Here is a 25,290-nt window from a genome sequence, read left to right as displayed (position 1 = left end):
GAGCCCTGCAGAACCCCATTAGTGACTGAACTGAAATTATTAAAAAAAAAAAAAAAAAGACATAAATTTACTTGGATTATTTTTTTATATATATATATCATATCCAGAGCAGGTTTTTAGACTGCAAAGCTTAATTATAATGTCACAATGTAAGTCACATTCTACCAGCTGTGGCTGCAATTGAGGACTAAATCTTTCTTTGTAAGAACAAAGTAGTATGAAGAAGTCCATAATTTCTCATCAACTGCCAGTACTTATACTTCCATTTCATTTCTCTCTGGACATTTTTTTTTCTCTTTCTTTCAGAATGTGTTCAGATTTCACATTTCTTAACACACTTAACCTTTTCCAATACACCTTTAAAATTTACTTCTCTATTGCTTGCATGACCACATCTCTTGGCCTTTCAAATTAGCAGTCCTCTCAAACTTACTGAAATACATCAGTCTGCTTGAGTTCATATTAATGACTATTTATTGGTAACTTCAAACCTTTCTTTTTTTTTTTGTTGTTTTGTTTTTTGTTAGTTAGTTTCTTTTTAATTCATAAGCTTAAACCTTTTCACATAGAAGAATTTCAGCTTCCTTGCAGAGGATGTATCTAATAACTACTAAAATTAGGTGGAAGATGGTTCTGTGGAATTGGAGTATTTTAAGCAAACTTTAGTACAAGCAATGTGTTAAAATTACAACTACAGAAAAAAAAATATTACTTTGCTTTGGATCTCACATATCTGGGCCATACATCATAAATCATAAGAATTTTTTTCCCACAGCATTTATTTTTCACTGCAGCACCCTCTTGGTCCAGAAAGAATAACATGATCTGACCATTTAATCATTCTGTGACAGAGAAGGCTAACTAAATCCTCTGGATACTGCTTGAGTCTCTACTACAGGAGATAGGAGTCTCTCCTATCAAGGAAGATAGTCTAGAGACTATCCAAGAGTTTGGCCAAACTAAATACATTTCCCTCATTAATAATGATGTTTAGAACTGAAACAGAATTCTTTTTGCTTCTCCTTGGCTATTCTTCCTCTACAGAATTTGTGTAACATTGCCCCCATCAAAACAGAGGTTCACTTTTTTGTTTTTTGTGCTGAAAGAATGAAATTATATGTTGGAAACCCTGGCATCAGATGTTGAAATTAAAATAAAAAAATAAGAAAAAAAAGAAAAAAAATGTTTGCTTTTCATCTCAAAGATGTTTATCTCCTTTGGCACAGTATTTTCTCTTATTCTTCCAGCCATCATTAGCTTGTCCACAGCTTCCCCTTTCTTCCAAACCCTTCTAGGCTTTGTGCCTGGCTCTTTGTAAATCACTCTATGCTGGAGTAGTCTGTATCCTGTCTAATTCTCCTAAAATCTTTATCCAAACATATTAATCATAAGTAGCTATCAGCTAGCCTTCCTTCTTTCCATTTCTGTCTGAGAACGCAAAGCTGTGTTATCTTTCCTAAGAAAGACTTTTTACTTTTTCACCTCTGTAAAAATAGGCTTTCTACAGCATCTCTTGTTAAAGAGGAGGTAGAATAGAATAGTTCAATTGGAAGGGACCTACAAAGATCATGTAGTTCAACTGCCTTATCACTTTAAGGATAACCAAAAATTAAAGCATGTTATATTGAGGGCATTATCCAAATGCCTCTTGAACACAAACAGGCATGGGGCATCAACCACCTCTCTAGGAAGCCGGTTGCAGTGTTTGAACACGCTCACAGTGAGGAATGTTTCCTGGTGTCCAATCTGACTCTCCCATGGAGCATCTTCATGCTGTTCCCATCCTTCCTGTCACTGGGACCAGGGAGAGGATACTGGCACCTCTCTCTGCACTTCCCCTCCACAGGAAGTTGCAGAGAGCAGCGAAGTCACCTCTTGGCCTCCTTTTCTCCAAACTAGACAACCCAAGTGTCCTCAGCCTCTCCTTATAGGACATGCCTCCCATCCCTTTTACCAGCTAGGCTGTCTTCCCTTCCTTGACTTTATACGTCTAAATTACATTCCAGTGAGCTTCAGCTCAGGAATGGCAAGATCTAGGACTATATTTGGAAAAACAACTCCCTTAATAGCTGACAAAAACATAGAGAATAGAAAACAAAATGAAACATAGTGCCCCAGTACTCCTTGGAAAATATTATTGTAATTAATTACTCAGAAATAGTCATCTCTTTATAACCCATCCACAATCTAAACAAAAGATACATATTAAATAATATGCTAAGCTACATTAAATAGTTATTATGCAAACAATTAGAAAAAACCATTCCCGAAGGGTACTACATGTGTACCATGTATCGTAATGCAGATTTGTTATTTGGCAGCATGGCAGAATTGCCTAATAGACCTAGACATATGTAACAGATGTTGCTATGCACTGACCTTGAGTTGTAAGACAGTTGATCTCCCTAAGCAAGGCTCATATGTGTCATATCAGGTAAAACAGAATATTCCCCTGCAGCTTGCTCTAGATAAGGAAAAAAAAAAAGATTCGGAATGAAATTTGCATTTTTGTTTCTTCATTTTAGGTTTTTAATGTTATGTACTTTCTAGAAACACTGACTGTATATGTCTTGATATTCATTTGAGAAGTGTACCTAAATATATTCCTGATTTTTTTAAATTACACTGTTCTAGTGTATTTTTGATGATATTAAGTGCACTAACCTTCACAAAAACTTTTTTTTTTCACATATACTTGTTTTAGAAATAGACTTCTAGGTTTCCTCTTTCTTTCGTTACTTAGAATATTGTTTATTAGCAAGTGAAATCAATAATGGCAATCACAGTTTTAACCCTTCTAGTAATTTCATTGATATAAAATTATGGCAATGAAAATAAATAATAGATAATTATTAAAATATATTATTTTTATTACTTTTAGATGTTTGTTGTCATGGTTATCAGTCTAGGAGTTCATGTTTTTCAGATTGTTGCTCTTTCTCTCATTAGGACTTCATGGGAGAAACAGAAATGAGGTATTTCGTGTAATTTTGTGAGTTTATATAACCTTCAGTTAGCAATAAAAACACTATATCTCATAATGATCCACATAAATTCAGTACAGTAGGTCATATTTAGTAGTAGCTTATGGAAGAAACAGCAATTGCATTATACATAAAAAGTAGGCAGTTATTCTGCATCAAATTCCACTTCTTGCTTTGATTAACCATCCAGCACAACAGAAAAGCAGTATACAACACCCACTCAATTCCAATACACAGATACAACATTCAATACAGTAATAAATTAGCATAGGACTCTGTGTACTTTTTTACATTACTTGTCTGATTTTCTAGTATATTTGTAGAGGACATGCCTAAATATTTCAAAAGCAATCCTTCCTCAAAATTTCTACACTTGTTTTCAGTTATAACTTCAAATACATTTTCTTTTAATCTTATATCATAGAGATGTTGTGGAGATAGCCTGCTTTTAAAGATTTACTCTTAATTTGCTTTATCTGGATAAGCTGAAGAACATCTTACTAGACTGTTTTACCAAATCACAAAGTTTATGGCACATACATTCTGTCTAACTTCTAGATCTCTAACAGATACCTGGATATCTACTTTATTTCAATAATGGACCTCTGGAGATTGAGATTTTAGAGGAGAAAAGCCTTCAAATCAAACTGCAAGAGGTATTAAAATAACAGCATTGAAATGAACACAGGAATACCCTAGAAAAAGTCATTCCTCAACTTTATTTCCTTACAGTAGCATCACACAACTTAAATGATGTGCTGAAAACAACTTATAAAAGAAAGGGAACAAACCTAAAAACAACAACAAACAGACTATAATGAGCAGTATTTTCAGTCCTGAAGTTCTTTTTGTTGACAATTATTTCCCTTTTTTTTTTTAATTTAAATAGAAATTAATTGTGCTTAATTAGGCCATCATTTGGAGGAATGCCATATGGTATCAATAAATAACTTTTCAGTAAGCTACATCTATCCCTTAAAATGCATAAATGTATGTCAGGTACTGATACTTAAATCCATATTATTCCACTGAAGTATATCCATAACACTTAACCACTTAGAGCTGACTGACAATGGCTTCATCATATGACTGATTATGGACATCCCAAGGATATGCATGCCATGAGAAGCATAGGAATAATTTGCTTAACATACTTGTAAAAATTCTCCCACCTGCATCATGTAATCCATCTTGTGAGATTGCAAGAATGTAACCTTACCCATTTCATTGAAGGTTTCCTTGGTCACAGCAGGTGTCCACAGCACTGTCAATCCTCCTGAGTGAAATAGCTGTTAAAAATAACTAAGAAAATAATAATAAAATAAAAAATCAGTCATTGCTGCTGTCTCTATATAAATCTGAACACAAAGAATTTCAGTATGCCATAGCATAAATGGGATAAATAAAAAGATAGGGAACAAATATTCCTTAAAATAGTCTTTTCTTTCCTCAAAACTGTTAGAATCTAGGGAAGGGGAGTGTTTTTTTTTGTTGTTTATTTTATTATTATTATTATTATATATTTATTTTTTCTGGAAATGAAAACAGAAAATTTTTGACAGGGTATCTTTTCACTTAGATTTCTAATCTGTCCAGAGAAGATATAACACAGCTTGAAAATAGTTCATTTTAGTTCTGAACCCTTGTAAATCATTTTTATAACTGTGCCTTCACTTCTTTTTTCATGTGTACAGTGACAGTGCATAGTGAGACTTTACATATAAAATCCTATAATTTCAGTAAACCTAAACACACTGTTTATACTCAATATTTACTTTAAGTTTCATAACTAACATTATTACTGATTTCTAGGATTGGAAAGCTATTAATTATTTTATTTTTCCTCACAGGGCCACCGAGAACACTTGATTTACATTCTGTTTCATGTACTAGTATAGCTGGTGGCTTTCTACAGAGAATTACTTTCTGCACTTAGAGGAAGAGATAGGTCAGATGCACTTCAGTAAAACAAGAGCTTAGAAAAAGAGATTGCATAAAGTTAGAAATGAAACACTGCAATCACCAGATTGCTGCTGCTATACCTCTGACCTATTCCTAACTTCTTGCCAAGCTGAAACTTCTGTATCTTAAAATATTTGTTCTGAGCACCACTTTTTATCAGTTTAACTACTGTAATTTATTTTATTTTACTGAAAGCATGAGAAAAGTTATGTTTAACACTTTAATTTCTATGTAGAACTTTGAAAAAGTAAAACTGGCTAGACAAAAATCACCTTATGCTTATATCAGCAACCTTGGTTCAGAGCTGTTGGAAACAATCACTAAAAAGCCAGCAACAAAGGCAAGGAGGATGGAACCTGGCATACACATGTAAAATTCTGGTAAAACTTATTACAATGATCACAAATACAAAAGAGTCACTTTTAAATATATTGAAAAATCCAGGATTCTCATGTTTTAGTCTACATGCAGAAATGTTCTGCTGACTACTGGCTGATTTACTAGAAGTAGCTCAGCTACTGCAGAAAGCAATGCTGATTAAGATACAGCTGTACTATGAGTAGGATGCTTTTAAGACTGAAGTGTGTCCATTCAGCTGCTGTAATAAATGATCTATTCAAATGAATGGACTGCCAGAACACATCAGCTGTATTTGCATTTATCAGCATTAAAGAACTTTTAATTAATTTGTGTTCACCGTTCCCATGCTAAAATATATTTTAATTTGTTATTATGCAGATTAAGCTTTGCATCAATATTTAAAAGTGTACTTCAACTTTCACCACTATAAATAAATCCAAGACACAGCAGAAACAGTACACTAAGGGTGCAAGATGACATAATTCTTTCAAGACAACTCTTCAAAATACCCAAAATAAGCACATTCTTTATCTGAAGGCTAAAATTCCAGTCTTGGATAAAAGCCTACCACCTTGGATTAAACTTTCTTCTTGATCTTCCAGGCAACAAAAGCCTTAAACCAAATTCATTCAAAACCTACTCTATAATATAAAGCTTTCATAAAGTTGTCAAAATTTGTAGAGCTCAGAAATAACACATATCAGGACTTCCATTAACATATGCAGGAGAGAGCAAATCAAGTCACCCAGATACCATCACATGGGCAAAAACTGACGAACATATTCTGCTTCTCTGTATTTTGATAGAGGACAAATAATAAAAACATTTCATAACTTTCTTGCCCATCTTCATTCTTTTTGAGAAAAAAAATATCTACCTGTGGCAACTGAAGGCATTTATACTCCATTGAGGGGAACAGAAATAAAAAAGTTATGCTATGCCATTCCATCCTAATCTCCAGGTTTATATTAATTGACCTTTAATGTGGTGGTGGTGCAGTAGTCGCTGTGGTGAAACTCTTATCTGAATCCCTGATCTTACCCCCTTCCCTACAAAAAGATTCAAAAAGATTTATTTTCTTTAACTTTGAAAAAAAAAACCAACACAAACAAACAAACAAACAAAAAACAATGGAAAAGTTCCCAGTTTTGTTCTAAGTATGGGGCAAGTTATCACATGCCACATAGTATGTACTGTAGCTTCTGGAGCTGCTCGTCTGTGAAAGACAGAATACAGTATCACCCGTCGCATATGCTGCTACTTACGATTTTGTTTGTTTGTTTGTTTTGGTAAGTTTATCTGCTTTTCACAAATAAATGAAGACTTCCTTGGTGACATTAAAACTGTCACACCGAATACCTGGCAAAGAGTCTTAAACGCAGAAGGCAGAATTTAACAGTAATAGTCAATAGTCAGACTGGTAACAAAAGAATCAATTTTATTTATTTCATTTAACTTAATCTGCTTCTGACTAGAACAGTGACCTGAGGTGTTTTGGATAACTTGTGTCTTGCATAAACCATTCTCATTTGGCCTCCCAAATTGTGAATTACTACTTTTTTTGAGTCTTATTTCAAGTGGTAGCCATGTTTAAATTATTTAGAATGAAATCAACACACATGAATACCTAATAAATAGGCAAAACATTTGAAATATATTCTCTCCTTTCTAGAATATTCCTTCTTTGACCAGTCTACTCCACTAAAGTAGACAGGAAAGTTAACGGTCTTTACATGGTGCTTGACTGTAATCACATCTGCAGGCTGATGGCCATAGGTGTGATTAATTTATCATCATTCAGAATGTCATAACTGACTTATTTCCATGTGCCTGAAAAAGCCTTAAATAATCATGAAATCTACCTTTAAAACTCACAGACATCTGCAAATATATGAACTCTTACATTAAGTCTTTCTGACCTGAACAACACATCATATGAATATAGCAGGATTTCAGAGCTGAGTTTTGAACATCACACATACATGGAAGTAAGAAAGATATTATTTTCTTCAAAATGTCACTATTTTTAGGGACATTGTTATTTTTAATGACCTATTATCATAACTGTAACATCTCTCTAGGACTGCAAATAAATTGGGCATGTAAATCCAAAAAGAAATTATAGTGAGGCAAAATAAAATTTAGTTTGACAACTACATTTTACTGGACATTTTGAGGAAGGACTTAAATGTTTGAGAACTACATAATATAGAAATAGGGTTACTTTTTGTAAGGAAGATCTGTGTGAAATTAGATTGAATATGGGCTGAGAAAAACTAGTTTATAGACTGCTGCAGAGAATGATATAAATAGAAATATTAATTTATGCTCTGCTTAGGAATTTCTACCTCAAATGTTACCATGCTTTGTAGAAGGTGACCAAATTTAATGAGACAGACAGTAAAAACAGCCGTGACATTTTAAGAGATTGTCTTTCACCATCCTATTCATAGTCTGTTGTCCAAAGGTGCAGAAATGCTCTGTTAATACCTAAGTTAAAGGTGAATGGAATTAGTATGAAAAGACACTAAAAATGTTTTGAATCAATTCAGCCAACTTTGCGTGAAAGCAGATAATGAATGTTCATAAACTTTGTTCTTCCAAGCAAGTGGTGGTGTCAATAACCTCCAAATAGAGGAGTAAAACCAGACTGTAACTAATTAACAGGTTTCACTGACATGGGATCTTCTGTGGTGCATGAATACTGTCTGAGATTACAAGAAATTTCCCAGTTAAATAAATCAAGATGAAAAGGTAATGGTTTACATTTTTTTTTCTGGATTGTTTAAATGAGAAAGTCTCCTCCTTTTAAAGCAACTAAGTGTACCCTTACTTCATTCACAGAACTCCCTTTGAAATAGCAATGTGAAGAAAAGAACAATGTAAAATAGGTTTAATGTACTAATAAATATGGAATATTTTTCAATCTTTATTATTTTAATTAGAAACTTATTAAAAGTTAAGTATTGTCGTATGGTGAAAAAGAAATTATAACCATCAATCATTTTATTTCAACAGCATGTGTTTTATATGTATACATTTGTCTAAGCAGAATGCTTGAGAAAACATTACCTGTTCCCAATTCAGTCATTTTTCATTTAGCTGTATCCTTTGTAAATCTTTAGCATCTCCCCTATTCTGTTTGCATTCTATTTTAAACTAATTTTTCTTGTAGTTTTATTTTCCCCTTGGTTTCGTCATGAAATTTTGACACTGAAATTCATTTCAATCATCTAAAATGTATGCTGCTCCATGTACTGTAGCAGCATGGAGAGAAATATAACATTTGAATTAGCATAGGGAGAAAATTCAGTAAACTACTTATAATAATACAATAAAAATTTTTCCAAGCAGCAGTCTGAAGGAAAATGCGGTTTCATACCTTAATTTATCATTTCAACCAGAAAACTTGAATCATTGACAGAAGGCTTTAATGCTATGATGTGGGTGGTACAGGTGGCATGTAGGTGCGATGATTTTACAGCTAAGAGACATTATTATTTTTAAATATATACGTTATTCTTTCTTTTCTCTTATTTTCTCTTTCTCCTATGGTATGTTTTCCAATACATCCCTTCATTTCAATCTGCGTGGAAAGCAGAGAATTCCTCTTAATAATAGATAACATAGACTGGAAAAACAAGTAGATTGAGTTGTAACATAAGACAATTAAATAAAAAAATAAGCACTCCAATTCACTGATACTTATTCTCACCTTAACTGATTTTTTTACTTCTGCAAAAGAGGACTAAATCTTTAGAAGAAGGACTTGTTCAGTACGTTTCTTCTAGTCATGTTGAAGGTATCATGAATATAGCCAATCTCAAGTCTACACAAGAAATTAGGTGGGTACATACTAAGTTGAGGTGGGAAATATTAAGTTGAACATTTTTGGAAAGATTCACATAATTATATATAAACATATATAAAAAGTTCGGTTTCAATAGAAACAGTAATAGCACTACTGCAAAATCTGCTGCAATCTGCTATCCTACACTTTAGGGGTGAATTTATTTCTTTCTTATTCAACATACCTGTTGCCTTCAAGGAAAAAGCACATGGAGAACTTTTTTCAGCATTTAGTGCATATTTCATCTTCTAGTTTAGAGGCATTTGTACTGCAAATAAGTAAAATTTCTAGCATTATCTCCTGGACAAGAAATTGTTGCTATAGTTTCTTTTTAGCTATAATAAATACTTACCAAATTAAAAACTCACTTTGTCTGGTTGGCTATGCATCCTTTGAACCCACCTCAGCTGGAGTAAAGCAAGTTTAATTACAGTATATCTCCATTTTCATTTGATTGACAGCTTAAGGAAAATATTAAAATAATAGGAACTTTGTACCCCATGAAGCACCCCCCCCCCCCCGCAAAGATATTAATATTTCTTACCCAAAATAATAGGAGGAGTTATAAAAGTTTTGGCTAAGTTAGACTTTTTTTTTTACAACTTAATCTTAAAATTTACTGTGTTTACAAACGTGGTGAATAAATCAAGAACAGTTATCTCACACAGTATACTGTATAGATAGAAATTAGAGAAGTACATAAAGTTACAGCACTTCTTTTCAATATATTTGAATGACCAGTACAATCCTTTGCAGTTCATTTCAAGACAGAAGCTATTCAAATTATATATGTATGGTGTATTGCTAAAGCAAATTTTGCTCATGATCTAATCTTTGCATATAACCCTGGAATCAAGAAAGATTTTACGCAGAGCAAAAATGATCTTTGAAGATCAGTTGTATTGCTCAGGTTTGATACCATGCTCATACGCAGTGGTACCTAGGATTTTTGGACAATTATGATTGGATATAGGAACTTTGATTTCTGGTAAATATTATTTGCATCAATGACTTTAGCAGTACAGCATATGAATTGCTAGATGCTGTGGCAGAGATTGTCAACATTCTTATCTGAAAGCTCTTTGTATAATTTTACATTTCAACACAAATAATCATAATGAAAAACTGTTCCAACTGTATTTATACTACTATAAGAACCAAACTATAAGAGCCATACAATTCGTAAATACTGGCTAGAGTCCTTGTACATTGCATCCAACTCAATATGTTGATAAATTAACAGGATTAGAAAAAATGTATCAAAATTCGTCTTTTTTTTTTTTTTAATTTCCCCAGAGGCAGTACCTGTTAAAATGATGTCTGAAAACATTTACAAGATGCTAAAAAAACTGTAATTAAAATGAAAATATTCATTTTCAGTCTTCATTGATGAGTATCCTTAGGTTTAAATCTTCCCCAACTATGAAAGGCATATATAACAATGTTTTATTAACAATAGCCCCTGTGCTGCGTATTATATATGGTTTTGGGCTAATATATAATTATCAGTTTAAATAAATAAATAATAATTCTTCTGGGCTTTCTATATATTTCTGTGTGTTTAACAAACCAAAGGATTACATAAGCATTCATTTTAAATGTGTGAATGTGTGAGGTTTTTTTTTTTTTTTTGCGTGTGTGGATGGATACATGAGTGTGTTTGTTGACATAGGCATATTTGGCAATTTCTGTGTAAAAAAGTGGATGCCTTTGTATGTAGTATTATAATGAAGGCATAAGTTTTTAAGTAGTCACACAGAAGATTTATAACAAAAGACAGAAATACTTTATCCTAAGGCAGTTCACCACCACAAATATTCTTTTATCATCTTAGTTGAAATATTCTTTTTTTCCTGGAGTATAGTGTATATTTGTAGTTGAAACACAATGTTTCCTTAAAAGGAAAATATCTTCACATTAGGAAAGGAATTAAACAGTCTTAATGCAGGTAAGAATATCACCCTCCTCCCATTCCTCCAAAAAAACACCCACAACCAACCAAACCAAACCAAACCAAACCACAAAGAATAAAAGCCTATCATAAAATAAGCATTCAGTAAAACAAAATAAAATTGAAGTGAAATGTCTGGCATAGGATGAAAGAGCCTGTGTAATGGTAGTTAAAGCATAATATCTTTACGCCTGAGGATACAATGAAGTGCAGATGTGTCACTCTTTGAATAAAAACAGACTAATAGTTTTGCTATAGAACCATAACTGCAAGATTCGTAGGAGCAAGATTATATCAGTTTTTATGTGCTGTTTAAGTGTATCATGGTTTCTAGCTGAACTTGTCTTTGGATTAAGAAGCTCTCAATTTCAAAAGTGCTGTCAAGTATTCCAAATGTTGACTTTACTTTTCTAATTAAGAATCATAATTCGTGGCTTCTATGTACTTGTTTGTTTTTTAAGGGAGGCTTTTTTTTTCTTTAATTTACACAGGATCTGAAACCACATACAATGGTACATCTTATATTCCGTAATTTCTCATTCTTCTTGAAAGCATTCATCCTACTTTTGTATAACTGCCCAATAACCAATATTTCGCACTATATCAAACTGTATCATCAACTTCTCAGAAATAAGTGAGGATAAGGGAAGTGGTCTTGCTGTAAAGGAAGCTACTCTTTTTTAAAGGTCCTGTACATGAAGATTTGGATATGGCTGTTCCACAGATTTCCTGAGCTACCTGGGACAAACTGGGGAGGCCACTGCATTTACAAGTTGTCACTGAGTAAAAGCTAACTACCTCAGCATTACAGCATGGAACAGGACATTACATTTTACCCACAGGTACAATCTTCAACTTTTTCCTCTATGTCCCTGATCCAAGGTGTGCTAGAGGAGAGAAAAGAACATCTTCTTATAAGTGAACAGAATCAGAAGATACTTTAATAGAAAATTACCCTCCTATGTACAGCAGTTTGAACACACTTACTTAAATGTCCTCCTGGGAGAGTTCAGAAGACATGTCATAGCTTGTAAGAGGCAACTGTCCTTTCACTCCCTCCAGACATCCACAGCCATTTATCTACTTTCATATTTTCTAGATGTAGATATGCTTTTCATTTACATTACGTCTGCATTAATAATCCTTCGCTTTGTCATAATTTTCAAGTTAAGAGCAGGTAAAACAGGCAAGAGGACTGCATGTGTAGCTCAGTAGAATATTTTTGCTGTGTGTACCATTTACACTACCTGATGCTGCTATAATATGCTGCATAGATGCCATCTCAAATGCATGACTGAATAAAGGGAGAAAGTCTGGGAATACGAAAGATAATGTTTTAGTTGTGAAGAATGTTTTCCATTTTCTGTACATGTAATCTTATGTTACAGAAAATAATATTGCAGTAAAGAATTCTTAGAGATATAAATTTACATAGAGAGAGAACAATGTTCCATGGCTTGTCCAAACATGACAAGCAAAATTTTCAGTAGGAAAATAATATGCAAAAGTTAAATAATTTTTCTTTTCAAAAGGGTGCTTATTTTCATTAATTTTCTTTTTGTAGTCACATTAGCTGTAGAAAGAAAAAAGGCTACACTCTGTTAATCAACATAAGCTGGAAACACAATATTAATGCTTGTTACAAATGATACTACAGAAAACTGAAAATCTCTGTGTTCCAGCAATAGCAATATCTAACATTCAAATGTCATAAACGTATCTTAGAGGCAGAAAAGCATAATTTCTCAACATACTTTCACTATTAAAAATCAAAATTATGCATTGGCAACATATTTAAGAGCTCTTACTGCTTCTGCTTAGAAGAAAACTGATTATGCTTATACTGCAGGGGGAGAGTTTTCCAAATCACTGATTTTTCTTAAGAATTGAACTAAGTAAAGCATAGTAGCAGCATTTTATAAAATCTCATGATAAACTTGCATTATAACTTGCAAAAGAAGTTTGATCTTCATTTTTTCCCATTTTATTTCAAGACCTACTCAGTCGTATCATTATGGCTATAATAAAAATCTACCTTCTAAGTATCATAAAATAGCCTAATATTGTGCAGACGTGTAAGCTGTAGTTCTGCTTATGTGGTAAAATTTTTATTGTTCCCTGAATTTTAGTTTTTGTCTAATAGAAGGGAACAAAACTACAAGCAGGGTAAAAAACAAAGTACAATGTTAAATCAGTTAGAGAGGTGAAAATGTATTTCCTGAAACTCTCATTGTCTGAATCCAATTCACAGAAAGCACACAACATTCTTTTCTTGCTGAATCAAGTCCAGTAACTCAAATTTGAATATCATTAACTTCTCCAAACATCCAGGAAGAGCTGTTTCAGAAAGAAGTGGAAAATGTGAAAGAGAAAGTGAACTAGTCCAAGTTATTTCCATTTCATTCACTTGATTCTCTCCAAATAAACAGTCCAACTCTTTAAACACTATTAATTAGCATTGGGATGTGATCTGTGTTTCATATTAGAATTTGGAAACAACACTAGATTTTTCTATGTGTAAAAACTTCTGCAGAATGTCTGTAGTGCTGTAGGCCAGACTGGAGCCTTTGGCTGTTTATCTGTGAAGGTGAGTAAGAGAAATAAATTGTATGACATCACTGAAATTTCTCCATCAGTGTTAAGAATAAGAGCAGAGAAGAACCACACTCTAAAAATCACTCCCTAGAGAAAGAAAACAACACGAACATGGAAAAGAAGAAAAAAAAGAAAAAAGAAAAAAAGACAAAAGAAAACATAAGATATTCTTTAAAAAGCTGAGTCTTCACAAAATGAAATGAAAACAAACAAAGAAACAAAAACCTGAGTATAGAATATCATGAATGAATATGTTAAATGAAAGTGATGCAGTCACACAGAGAAGTTGCAAAAGGCAAGAGTTGTTCCTTGCCTGCTCTATTCCAAACCTGTTTGATGGTTTGGACAGCAGTCACAAGGGATGCTACTGTTCCCTCACTTCTGATACAAAAGCACTCACATTGTTTACTATTGTCAATTTCCTCTCTTGCTCCAAGAGAACTAGAGCAGCATGACTCCTGGAGAGACACTAAACCTAACTCAGGATTAGAAGGGAAAATGAGTATCCCCTATTTATTATTTTCTTTTCCTTCTTCACTGCTTTTCTTTTACCTTATTATTTATAGCTTAGTTAGTGCTGAAGTCATCCAGCCAAATAGCATTTTCTGTTCTACAAAATACAAAATGTATTGCTTGGACAGATTTACAATTGCTCTTAGATTTGGAGAATGATTCATTCCACAAAAAATGGATCCGTTAAAGCATACTCCTGAGATCCTTTGGTAGTTATCATTGAACTGTATCTTAACATACAATGGAATACTTTGAAAAGTTTTGATTTTTCTAGTAAGTGTTCTCTGCAACAGTTTTAACAGCAGCAGCAATTCAAGTCAGTTTTTTCTTCCTATTTTACTTGTCTTCTACAAGTATGCTCTTTCAGTCATTTTACATGGAAATTGTTCCATGCAGCAACTAAAGTTTTCTTTCAACATTCAACTAAACCTTTGTGAAGAAGTATGAGGTGGGGCAACTAGAGCCAAATATTTACAATTCTATGAATTTATGTAGAGAATAATTTCTAGGGGTAGATTAAAAAAATGCAAAAAGGAAAACTATTAAAAATGTAATTTATGAATTTATATCAAAATTACTGTTCTCAGTGCATTAGTAATGTATCTGTCTAGAGTAGTGTTGGTTTGTGGAGATGATTGTTGATTCTTTAGTTTGTTTTGCTTTGTCTTGTTTTCAACAGCGAAATTAGATTCTCAGCTGAGCTTTTGAGCTTTATAAAATGTGCTTTTTTTTTTTGAGTGCTCCCATCATCAATAGGTATTGCTATTGACCGCTTTTATGTAACTGGTTTAAATTGTAAGAACAGAAACTGCAAGAGTACAAAATAAGCACTCAAAACTATGAAGGACATTTTGAAAGGGTTTTACCATTGTTGCATTTGATAAAAACATACCAAATAGCATGAGAAAAGGATATAAATGTAAGAGCAAGACAAAAAAAGTAAAAGTGTACTGAGTTAATGAATCATTAGAAAAATAGCCTAGTCTCAATTGTCTGATATATCTCATGGAAATTATTTCCAGTAAGGTGTAGAATTTTAATTCTACTGTATGCAGAAATAGCACTACCATAAAATGAGGCTCACTTTAGCCAGAAGCTAAAAAATGGATTTGTGTCATTTAATTACCTACAATTTACTAATAGCACATAGCCTCCCAATGCTTCAAATCAGGCCTTGTCCATGATTTGCTAGCAAAGCTAATACAATTTTAAAACAATAAAAAAAAATAAATGAGAATAAATATCCAACAGGAATATCCAACAGCATGCAGTAGACAACTGTACTTGCTCACTGTGACCAGTTTCATTCTGTAACCTTTTCCTCACAACTTCTACATTCCAAATTATGTGTTTAGTGTTTATGTGTATCTGAACTCACCCAAAGAGAGGTTGGCTCCAGCAGAGAAATCTGGATAGGGAGAAGGCCACTTATGTCTCCAAGGAACTGCTGAGTATCATCAAGGGAGTATCAGTGGGATTGGCTGGAGAACTGACAAGAGAAATCCAGTGCCAAGGCTGGAGCTCCTGCTCCAGTCTACAAGGACACAACGGGTGGCAGGAGAGTAATGTCTTAATCACTTTATTTTTTATCCTTTTTGTTGCTGTTTTGACTTCTCTTTATTTTGAAATTTGAGTAGATCTTTTTTACATTTTTAAATACAATTTAGCTTAATTTGAACCTTATGCCTTTTTGTCTTTTGGGGGAGTTTCTCCAAGTGGAATTTTAAACATATTCTGCAGCAGTGGCTAAATCACTATCACATTTTTATGTATGCACAGATGCAGAGAAAGACTACTGTTATGGCAGTGTGCTCACAAAGGATTAAAAAAGGGGGGGACTGTGCACCCTTATGAAATGATGATGACAAAGATGGCTCTTAGCAGAATATTTCTGTAAGTGATAAGAAGTTCAGGCAAAATGGCAATTTCACCTTCACATGTCCTAAAAGGAGATGGCAGAGTAAAAATCAGCTTACTCTTCATTTGTTTCTGTCTCAATCGTATTAGTTTGGGTTTGGCTGACATACCACTTGAAATGCTTTTCTGCTCTTTATAATCGGAGTAGCACTGTTAGCAATTTCACTGGCCTGCAAGTATTTTTGCAAGTATTACTGAATTAGGTCCTGTAATATTGGTCCCTTTAATAACTTACTAATGGATTTCAGGTTTTTGAACAGATATTTTCTTATATTTTTTATGCCTTTGATGTTATTTTTCTGTCTTGCTAACCTCACTTTCTTTATTGTTGACATTTCCGTTATTTTCCTTTCCATTCTCTATAATAACTTCATGTCATTTGCAATGAAGTTGGTAAACACTGATCATACCTCTTTTACATCTGTTGTTTTTCCCTACAGTAAGAATCATTTTTATCCATCCATTTTCTGCTGTATTTCTTCATCCCCTCGCCTTCAACAACAAACACGGTACCATTTTTTTCCTCTGTCTCCTTTCTCTGCATCAACAGAAGAAATCTAGATTTTGGTTTAACATCAAAGACCTAAATAAAACACATCATCGGGAAGTCACTTGCTACAGTGGTACATAATTGTTCTTTATTTCAGTCTGCATTAATATGATATCACTCCAAATTCCTTATCCTTCTCTCAAAAAAAAAATATTAAACCTGTGTATGTCAACTGAGATTCATGCCAGTTCTTGTGAGAGTATTCTGGAAAATACTTTACTTTTTCTGTCTGAAGAAGTAACTTCTTTTATAAAAGTATACAATTTTTGACTTGTGCAGAAAAATATCTCCGTTTGCTTCATTATTTCTTTTCAAATTTTCAGGAAAAGTCTATTCTAAGTTAAAAATCAAGTCTTCTCTGATTAGCTGTTATAGCTGGGTAGTCTTTTGGTATTCTACATTGCACCTTTTCTGCGGAAATGAAAAACTTCCATAACTGTGTAAAATAAAACTTTCCACTTTATACAACCTAAAAAGATTATGCTGACATATGCTTACTTTTTCCCCTCAACAAGACTACTTTGACCATTGGTTCTTTTTGCAAAGAATGTATATTAAGATTATTAACTTCCTATTTGATTTGAGTCATAGGAAGTATTATCAGTCGCCATCAGAGAACACAGGAATCACACCTTTGTTTTATTAGATGCAGTATAAAAACCAGAAAGATGGTGTGTTGCACCACAACTTTTCGATGTAGAGACATGGCAGATACAGAAAAAATATCAATCGAAAATCAGTAAGCTTCATGCTTAGTCATATACTTTTATTTTTCTCTTGTTTTCTTGATCCTAGAATAATTTTTCCCCAATCAAATGGCTATATGTTTACTCAAACAAAGCTTTCTTCCTGAATGACTTTATTTATCTCTTCTTCCATATTTACAAGTGGATGTAAATGTATATGGCTTGCTTTATCCAACTCAGTCAAATGTTTTAATTTCTAGATTAATCTTAAGGTTTACACTCTAGATTACAGGTGCAGCTGGATTTAAAAGAAAGTCCCCTTAATTTCAATACAGACACTGATTTTGTATTAATGGAAATTGGGGTGAAAGTCTAATTCAGGAAGTAACTAATTTTATTATTACTGACAAAACTCAAAGAACAAAAGTAAACAATCTTACCTAAACTATAAACTTCTGCAACAGTAATAAAACAAAAAAGTAACAATATAAATCATGCATACTAAGATCTACCTTTTTTTCACTTTCTTGATAATAATATTTTAGATATCTCCACAATAACATTTCAGAAAACCTACTGTAGTAATACTTGAAATGCAACTAAGCTGTAGTTTCAAAATACTAAACTGTAATTTGAGATTCCATTAACTGTCAACTTCTTCTAATTATACTAACAGTCAACGAGAGTCAAATTTGTAAGTTACACAACTGAAAAAGAGAGGGAGAAAACTGTATTTAACAACCTCACTGGTAAGGGGCATTAAGAGAGACAAGTACAGAGCAGGTGAGTGGAAGGAATGCACTGGGGAAGGCTCTAAACATAAAATAAAAGAAGGATGAAAAAAGTAGAGCTCAAATTCCACCGCGGTTTTCCTAAGAAAACAAGAACTAAATGTGGTGCACAGAGATGTTATAAGGTAGAAGGTTATATCTTGGACACATACAAAAAAAAAATAAAATAAAATACTTGCAGATAAACCAGTTGTACAAATGCGATATTAAATAGTTAATTTTAAAATGTGTTTTGTGAGCTTTTCTTATGTTATTCTGAGTAATTGAGTTTCTAATAAGAATCTACTTTTTATTAAAAAATAATGAAAGCAGGGTTTAATAGAGGAAATGAATAGGATACAGGTGAGTCTTTATTATCAGCGAGTTGAACAAACTGAAAAAAAATCATCTGAGTTTAAAAAGAGATTTTTAGTTTGTCTTAAATCTATTCTACAGAGGAACCCTACTACTTTTGTTTCAAAGAAGCTTAGCAGCATTTTTTATTGTTGTTTCAGTCATAAGATTCTTCTTTCTCTGTAGGGTCCTTCATATTGAAAAAACAATGAAATTCTAAGTATACGTATTTTCCTCGGCAGTTTAAAGTATTCCAAGTTATGTCTAATGCTAACATGTCATATGGAAATAGATACTTCATTGAAATTCTTGAAAGAGAGCTGTGGAAAAAGATGAGAAGTAGCACTGTTGAGGAATGTATTTTTTTCTTAGCACTCAGTGATCATATTTTTGTAGAGTTTGTATATCTTAAATTTGAACTGTACAACCTAAGAAGAAAACATATTCCGCAACTAATAACTTATAATTGTGCAAGTTATAATTACTGGAACTAAGAGAAGCTACAGTATGGAAAATGGGCTATTGCCCAGCAAAATTAAATACTTCTGTTTGATTTCCAACATTTATACCTAAAGTGTTCACCATTCAAAGGTGCTTATCTGTAGTTAGCTCTGGAAATGATGTTCCTTCAGTGCTGGCACCCACAGCAATTGTCCAGTTTGCTTACAGCATAGTCTGTTTCTACCAGCACTTCTGTTCAAATTGTAAAGGACTGGCTCTTCTACCTGCACAGTCATCACCACCAAGCCCCCACAAAAAGCATCTCATTTAGTTCCACATGATATTACTTGAGACCCTACTTTTCCTAAGGTGCTGGAAAAGATCCTGCCACTAGAGTCTCAGGACATTGCCAGCTATGGTAACTGATACGTGGTGTGAACAGGCTGCTCATAACTTTCCTATGACCAGTTAATACATGGCAAATGGCTGAAGAGAGAACACCCAAAATAGTATAAGAACAAGCTCAAAGCAAATTTCCAGCTGTGTTGCATTAGTTCCACTCCCTGGAAGACTGCCTGCTTCAGTGTACCAGGTGAAGTGGTGCCATCAAAACAAGTGTACAGGATTTGACTAGCACAGAGCAACACAACAGGAAGCTGTGCGAGAGGAAAGGTCTATCTACAGTAAGCTTCTTTTGTGGCTTACAAGCTGTGCATTTCTCATAAAACAAGCTGCAAAACCTCCATGTGTGGCTTAATGTATATCCTTTTCTTTAGCTTTCCTTCAGAGGCAGCAGCACTACCAGCACCAGGCGTTTGGGACAAACACTGAAGTATAGGATCTCTCAGTCAACATATATATTGAGTGGATTACCTGAAAATCTTGTAGATTCTGAGCAGTTTTACAGATTTGGGGAAGTTTAAGAAAATCTCTTCTACTACTAGAGAGAATTCATCAAGAGGAGGAAATTGCATATATTTCCAGATCATAACATGGAGTAGAAATGCAGAAGAATGATCAAGAAGGTGATTTAAATTAAATAAATAAATAAATAAGAAAGGCTATATAAAGTTGCTTTGAAACTCACCTCTCCTTAAAGGATAGAATAGTAATTGCACAAGTGCAAAAACCAAGACAGCTGACTGCACTGATTCGAAATCCACCTTTTTTTCCTCACATTATATACAATTCCTCGAATATTGATTGCCATTGCTTTCCACCAGTTGTATGCTTTTGTAGTCTCTATGACAGTGGTGTTATATACCAACTTAAAACTAAAATAATTCAGTGGCTGATGGGGTCCTGAAATATTTTCACTGCCATATACAAACCCCTGTACATGTATGCATGAAGTAAGCAGACATAGATATATTATGAACGCTCACAGATGTTCTGTCTCCCCAAGCCTTTTCTACATGGTGTTGTGGTAAACAGTGCATAATAGTGTGCATTATTTTGCCAGTCTGAAATGCCATAATCTAACATGAGCATTTATGAGCATGAGCACTACAAGAAGGACAAGGAGGTGCTTGAGAGAGTCCAGAGAAGGGCAACGAAGCTGGTGAGGGGTCTGGAGAACAAGTCTTATGAGGAGCGGCTGAGGGAGCTGCGATTGTTCAGCCTGGAGAAGAGGAGGCTCAGGGGCGACCTTATCACTCTCTACAGGTACATTATTAAAGGAGGCTCTAGCGAGGTAGGGGTTGGTCTATTCTCCCACGTGCCTGGTGACAGGATGAGGGTGAATGGGCTAAAGTTGCGCCAGGGGAGGTTTAGGTTGGATATTAGGAAGAACTTCTTTACCGAAAGGGTTGTTAGGCATTGGAATGGGCTGCCCAGGGAAGTGGTTGAGTCACCATCCCTGGAGGTCTTTAAGAGACATTTAGATGTTGAGCTTAGTGATAAGGTTTAGTGGAGGACTTGTTAGTGTTAGGTTAGAGGTTGGACTAGGTGATCTTGGAGGTCTCTTCCAATCTAGACGATTCTGTGATTTCTTATCAATTACCACTAGGGAGGAAATAGTACCAGAAAACTTCAAAATGCTAAAGAATGTTGCTGATACAAATACCAGTGTCAATTATTGTTTAATCAAAACACAACCATCCCAGCCAAAAACAGTGCCTAGAACTATCCGAGTAGAAAATGAGGGGTTATGAGATTCTCATAAGATAAAACAAACATGGGAAATCAGATAACAAATAAACAGTGAATGTAAAGCGTGCTTACACTTGAAGAGTATCTCAGCATAAATACGACCACTTAGGTAAATGGACTTTAAGATATATGACAAAACTGCTTACCTTAGAGTACTTGATTGACTGATAAGCTTGAGAAATGTGAGAGCTGATGAACCAAAGAGCTTCTGTGAAATCATATAAAATAAGAATATCATTATCTTGTAGCACAGAGAATAAATTTCCTCCAAAATAATAAAAATTTTTAAAAACAATAAAAAGTCTTTTTAAGAGTATGTGAATATCATAACACTTTTATAGGCCTGAAAGCATAGATCTATTTGATCACACCTCTGATCTCTCTATTCCCAAATGCCAGTGGTGTGATCATCATGGAATATCTTCCATAATGATTTGGTCCTACATTTAACTCCATGGAATCATTCCAGTCTTTTTTTTTTTCTTTCCAGAAACACGTTCTTGCTTTCAATTCAATTCCTTTTTTGTCCTTTAAAATACAGAAACAATAGCTAAATGCAGATGAGTTACAGATGCTAAATGAAGATAAGTTACAATAGCTAAATGCAGATAACAAAGATACCTTTTATTCTCGTATGGACTTTAAAAAAAATAATAATAAAAAAAAAACATCCACTATAGCAGTGAAATGATTCAAACTCAGATCTGCTGAGTGTAAAATGCTTTGGTTTTCCTTTTGTTTTTAAAAAAATATATATATATTTTTTAATGTAAATCTCTGAGTGTTAAAATTAGAAAGAGAAAGTTTAAATAATTGCTTAACACACTAATGCTTCCTACCTTAGTTCACTGATCTGGTACAGTCTCCAGGCCCACTTTGATTCCATTGGGATTTTGGGCTCAGAGACCACAACGAATTTCTGAATTTATGCTCTGTTGCCACACAAGTCGTCTATTTATTTTTATCAGTGGTAAAGATTGCTTCTAGACAGGAAAAAAAAAAAAAGACATAACCTTCGACAGTATTTGAGTACAACAGCTCATTACAGAAGAGTAGACAAGAACAGAGGTTTAGCTTCGGTGAATAAGAAGTTACCATAATCTCAACTTTTATAGAAAGTGTGTCAAGTGGTGAACACTAGGGTTGGGAAGACCAAATGGGTGAAAGTTGGATATGTCGAGAGGCAGGAAGATGCAGAAATAAAGGTCTTCCCTATCATATTAAAAATGTCAGAGTTTTAAGAAAATAAGGGGTTGGTCCAAAGCCAACATCCATTCACTCTGGTGCTGCTTTGTAAATAGAACAGAAGTAATTTTAGTTGTTTTAACAAAGACAGAAAATTGCCGCCTCGTCTACTGAGCACTGCAAGAAGATCAAGATTATGCAATGATTCTGAAGTTCATATTTTCCAGCATTGCTCAGATTTCCCAATCAGTCCATGGCATTAGGCACTCCTTTTCTTGATATCACAATCCTGAGAGAAGCTCAACTTTTCTTTGATTTAAATACCTTCAGTGTTTTCAAGCAGAACAGGACCATTAGGAAGGACTTTATAGCCTTGGTTCACAGACTATCATGAAAATTCTCCTTCAAAACTGATAACAAAAAAATCTTTTTAGTTCTTCCCTAAATTCCACTAATGCACAAATTCAACTATTCTACAGAGTTCCACCCAAAGAGTAGAGCTTAACCTCACAGAAAATCCATAAACGTTTTTTTCAAAAATGATTTTTCAAAGAAACCCTCAGCCTGAAGCTTAGCCTAAGGATGTTATTCCTTTAGAACAGTTGTAAGAAAATATATTTTCCAAGGAATAAATACATATGGAACCAGATGCTATTATTTGTGTAAACTGTTAGTGCACCATGGAAAAAAAAAATAAATATATATATATATTTTTAAAGCAAGTCAGCCAGTCTTATAAAGAGTATAAATACTTCCCTAAATCAAGAACATACAATGAAATCAGAGGAACCGAATAGTACTTGTAGTACTTGAAGTGAGGCAGGTGCTGAAGTTCTTATTGCTTGGCTTTTATTTTAAAATAAAAAAGTAAAAAAATAAAATAAAAAATATCAAATACTGACAGTTGTAATGTAATTCAAAACTTTCATTAAATGATTCAATAAATATTTGAATACCTATGGAACAGGGAGAAATAGGTCATGAATAGTATAAATATTTATTTTTTTTTTTGCCTATCCTACTGTGCATGCTAATTAGGAAAATAAAGTTATTAATATACACTAAATGACTAAAATAAAGCACCTGATTCTAGCCTCTAAGAATTATTCTCAGGAAATCAAAATTCCAGTGGTGTAAGTGTAAGCAAAAACATGTGATTATACCATCAGGGAAATTTCACAAACCTTGAAAATATTCTGTGGTAATTTCCTAATATTTATTATTAATTTTATTTTAAAATATCTTACGCACCAAGAAATACACTGTGTTTCCTGTGAAACATGAATAAATTATTTTTCACAAGGCCCACTCCATTAGTCATTAATTCTACAATATCATAAGAATTGATCCATGATATAAAACTAACACAAATTGGTATTTAACGGAAAGAAGGTACTTAAAGACTTGTAACAGAACTAGCAATGAACTTCTTAAGTGAAGTAGCCAGCAAATAAATCTCTTAGATTTTAATATCAAGCTGCATATCATGACAGTAATTGCATATATGGCATGGCAGAGATCCCATGTGTAGCCCTACAATTGCCTCGCTAAGAAGCTGTTAACAGTTCAAAGAGAACTCAAGAAATGGCAACACCAAGTGAACATATGAAAGTAGTTTTTGAAACAGAGAAAAAGGAAGGCACATATACCTTGGTTAAAATAGAAATTACAAATGAATGGCTTAGGAAAATAACAACCTGCTACTAAAGGATGTAAATCTTTCACTAAATAAGTGAAAGGAAGGTGTTAATTGGTCCAGGGATGTAAGTACACTGACAAGTTTAGCCAATAAAAATAAAGGTCAAAACAAAAACAAAACACAAACAAAACCAAAAAAGCCAAACAAAAATGACATTGTAAATAATTTAATTGTGAAACAATATCTTAAGGTAAACAAAAGAAATTATATAATTTTCTTCATTTAAATAATATGCTTAAATCAAAGCATTAGAATACATATTGAGCCCCTCACTTCAGCAGTTATTATTTTGCACTAATAAAATATCCCAAGCCTAGTGATAATATCAAAGACTACTAGACTGGAGCAATTAGCTAGAAAAAAAATAAAAAGAATAGCACATTATAAGAAAGTCTTACTTTCTTATATCTATTGCTATTATACCTATATAGCTATTACATCCATCAGCATTTTTCAGGCAAGACTACATGCTTCCAATATTTCAGATAGAGTAAAAGCAAAAATTCCTGTATAAAAGTTATTTGTAATTATCAGAAGACAAGAGAAGCACTGAAAAGAGAGAAAATTCTTACAGTATTTGATGTTATTTTTGATTGCCTGAAGCATAGAGAGCTAAACACAATAAATACATGCTGATTACTTAACTTAATTTTTCCTCTTTCTGCAAGCAAAACCTCTACTGACATAGCGTAATGCAACTTGTTCACTGAAAATCTGAAGAAATAAGTCAGTTGATTTTTCTCACAAAATCCAAAGGACAAAATATACACATGAAACTGAACTTAGCCTCTGAAGACATATAAGCATATAACAAAGAAAACTAACTTAGAGCAGCAGAAGCTGTTATATTTATCAGTGAGGTATATTACATGTTAAATAGAAAATTTCTCATGGATTTTCCTAACTAAGTTGTTATTGCTATCCATTACAGAAGTTGTTTACAACAGAAAATGATAGTAGAAAAGTATTTTTAGCTGCCTTAGAGGATACAGCAACTGAAAACAGGAGAACTCATGTTGTTGCACACCAAGATGTTCTTGTGTACCAGGTTGTTTGGTGTCCACTGCCCTCACACTATTCTTTGAGAACCATTGCTGTAGAAAAGGTTTTTTTACTCCAGCCAAAATGGCTTCTTAACTTTTATTTCCTTTTTTCACTGATTTTCAACTACTTTCACAGCTAATATTTAAGTAATATCATTGTTGTAGTTAGACCACTATTGGTCAAAGCATCTTTTCAGTGTGCTAGGACTGCTGAATACAGGCCTCCTACAGTCCTTTAATTCATTCCCATTCAAAATTTCCTTTTTTTTTTTTTTTTTT

At 33.5% G+C, this 25,290-nt stretch overlaps 1 long non-coding RNA gene across 2 annotated transcripts in view; it reads right to left on the bottom strand.

Annotated features, from left to right (window-relative positions):
• Positions 1-25,290, bottom strand: part of LOC308195083 — a 252,908-nt gene that overhangs the window by 68,467 nt on the left and 159,151 nt on the right. The window contains exons 9-16 of one of the 2 annotated variants that reach the window (XR_013951253.1): positions 21,924-22,067; positions 21,231-21,292; positions 16,543-16,715; positions 15,594-15,704; positions 9,341-9,424; positions 8,689-8,892; positions 4,204-4,286; positions 2,380-2,464 (exon numbers count right to left, since the gene is read on the bottom strand). This is a non-coding gene — a long non-coding RNA (uncharacterized lncRNA). The remainder of the gene's footprint in view (positions 1-2,379; positions 2,465-4,203; positions 4,287-8,688; positions 8,893-9,340; positions 9,425-15,593; positions 15,705-16,542; positions 16,716-21,230; positions 21,293-21,923; positions 22,068-25,290) is intronic. The other variant, XR_013951254.1, reaches the window with a different exon arrangement.

This window comes from Anser brachyrhynchus (genome assembly GCF_964034855.1).
Source record: "Anser brachyrhynchus genome assembly, chromosome: 4".
Taxonomy (NCBI): Eukaryota; Metazoa; Chordata; class Aves; order Anseriformes; family Anatidae; genus Anser; species Anser brachyrhynchus.
Note: the sequence above shows the minus strand (reverse complement) of the source record. Positions and strands in the feature narration are given on the sequence as shown.